A 3086-nucleotide genomic window follows, 5' to 3' on the forward strand; every position below is an offset into this window, starting at 1 on the left:
CTGATGAATGAGATGACCGGAAACCGGAAAACCATCCAACCGGAAAAAGACCTGACTTATCCCCCTACTGACGGTCGTGAATAGGGGAAACGTCCAGGGCCACCCGAACTGACTAGGCAGTAAACGCAACACCCAACAGGTAAAGTGAAGACTGCCCCGGCTGAGGCTAAAAGCCTAAATGCCCGTAGGCCAGCCGCTGTTCCTCACCCACCGACCTCCGAAGGAGTGTCAGGGAGAGGAGAAGTGTATCCGAACAGAGCCGGAAATGCAGCAGACAAAACCGCAAAAAAAAACGGAAGCGAAAGATGCATAGAGTAGACTGAGGCCGGAAGCCCAAACGCCCGTAGGCCAGTCCTCTGTCAACTCAAGTCAAAACCGCAACGTGTACTTGAAATGGAGGACTTATGCTTCCAGTAAAACCGGAAACACCACGCCGACAACGGCTGCCGCACTGGTGAAACACAAATGCCCACGACGGAACAAGAGTGAGACAGAACAGAAGAGGACTGGGGCCGGAACCCGAACGCCCGTAGGCCAGTCCTCGATCAACCCCAGACAAGCCACTACGTGCGCTTGTGATGGAGAACCTATGCTTCCAGACAGGAAGTGTAGGAGGCCGAAGCCCCGCCCGGGAAAACCTTCGACGTGACCTCTGCCGCAGCTTAGAGGACAGCGTTAAGCCTTTTTCCCAATAACCAGCACGTGTGGAATCGCTGACGACAGACTGAATGTCCGACACAACCGGCGAAAAAACCGAAGTCCACGTACTGGTGGAAGGCCGGTGAAACGGCATAACCGGAAAACCGGAAATCCGTCCCCCCCGACGTCGTCCTAACTCATGCCTCGACCAGGCTAAGAGAGAAAAGACGGCAAGTCTGCAGCCGCAGGAACCGGAACGGCAGTCGACGCGACAACCGAAGGTTGAAACACTGACTACATCGGCCAGAGCTGAGACACCACCTGCCCGAAGGGCTGGCGTTGCTCCTCAGCTACCGACATCCGGGAGGAAGTGGAAGCGAAAGGAGCAGTAAATCCGGGCGGAGCCGGAAAGCACCAGACGAGACCGCGAAAAGCGGAAGCGCCGAATGCGAGGACGGAGGCCGGAAGCCCGAATGCCCTAAAGGCAACGTCCGGTCAACCCCGGAAACGACCACAGCGGGTGCGTACGTCAGAGGACCTATGCTTCCAGCGAGTGCCGGAAGCGCAGCGCCAGAAACGGCTACCGCCATTGCTCCGCCACACAATGGTCTTCGAGGAAGCCAGGGTGTGACTGAACAGAGGACGAATGCCCGGGGGGCAACGTCCGGTCAACCCCGGAAACGACCACAGCGGGTGCGTACGTCAGAGGACCTATGCTTCCAGCGAGTGCCGGAAGCGCAGCGCCGGAAACGGCTACCGCCACTGCTCCGCCACACAATGGTCTTCGAGGAAACCAGGGTGCGACTGAACAGAGGACGAATGCCCGGGGGGCAACGTCCGGTCAACCCCGGAAACGACCACAGCGGGTGCGCACATCGGGGGACCTGGTCAACCCCGGAAACGACCACAGCGGGTGCGTACATCGGGGGACCTATGCTTCCGGCGAGTGCCGGAAGCGCAGCAGTCGGAAACGGCTAGACAACTCCGGAAACGACCCCAGCGGGTGCGTACGTCGGAGAAGTAGCCGGAACCAACTGCCGCCATTGCTCAGCCACACAATGGTCTTCAGTGAAGCCAGGGTGCGACTGAACAGGGGTTTGCGGGTCGTGAACCCGCCGAAAAGAGCTGTGTCCCAGCAGGGACTGTCCGACGGCCTCACGAGGGCCTGTGGACCAGCTCGACTTACTTGAATCGCCAACCACAGCGGTAGAAGACGAAGAAGCAAAACATCCGCCCTAGACAACGTCTCGGCCGGAAGCGTCAAAGAAGCCAACAAGGTGACGTCGCCCACAGACAGCGGGACCAACGGAAGACGCAGGCTTGGAACGCGAAAATTCTTCACAAAGATAACGCAGACACCTGCAACACCTGATCTGCTAACGGCAGAGAAGGCGAGGAGAAGAAACAGGACGTACAACAGTATATGACTGCCCCACAAAGTGTTTGTTCGAGGCAGAAAGAGTAACGAACAAAACATAACAAACATGTTAAATCCGAAACCACGACCAGTCCTACGGACTGGTAGATACCTGCTAAAGCCTAGCCAAGTAAACCACTGTCAGCAACGCTGATACACAAAATGGCGGCCAAGCGATAAGTTACTGGACAAAATTTAGAAGTCCAAAACGGACGAAAATTAAGCAATAACAAAAATTCCTGTCAAAGTAATGACGAAATATGAAATGGCTTACCAACTAACAAAGCAGAAGGCAAAAACGCAGGTAAAGTAAGGAGAACCTCACCATAACATAGGCCTAGCCACATAAATAAGCTGTCAGGAAAGCTGAGCAACCGAAAGTGGCGGCCTCAAGATAAGTTACTGAAACGCATTTAGGAGTCCAAACGGACAAAAAGTCAGCAACTATAGATAAATTCCTGTCAAACTAAAGACAAGAAGGAACAAGCTTACCAACTAAACAAAGCAGCAAGCAAGTAAGAAGGTAAAATTACGTTTACCTCCAAAATACATCGGCCTAGCCACAAAAATCTGTCAACTCATGCTGACAACAAAAATGGCGGCCAACAGTAGTCACTGAAATATCACAGGTCCAAACACGGACGAAAATCAGCAACTACAACAAATTTCCTGTCAAAATAATGACCAAAATGGAAAGAGCTCACCAACTACGAAGCAGGAGGCAAGATAGACGGTAACGTGGCCGGTGGGTGTCAAAACAACACCAAACAGCGCAGCCACAGGGGAGCCCAAAAATCAACAACCTGCTCCCTCGAAAGCTGTAAGGTCGAATGATATGAACCACGTGTTCAGTAGCAGTAGTGACATGGCATGCACGATGGGAGGTAACTCCCCGGGTGTATGGTCATTACCATGGCTACGTTTACACTTTTTGTGGTTGGGGTTGCTTCCCTTAGACGGTTAGCCTTTTCAGAACCTAGCATCTCCGATTGTGTCAATGCTACATGTGATTCGGAGTAGGAATATGTAA

The sequence above is a fragment of the Littorina saxatilis genome, linkage group LG3 (genome assembly GCF_037325665.1).
Source record: "Littorina saxatilis isolate snail1 linkage group LG3, US_GU_Lsax_2.0, whole genome shotgun sequence".
In the NCBI taxonomy this organism is placed as follows: Eukaryota; Metazoa; Mollusca; class Gastropoda; order Littorinimorpha; family Littorinidae; genus Littorina; species Littorina saxatilis.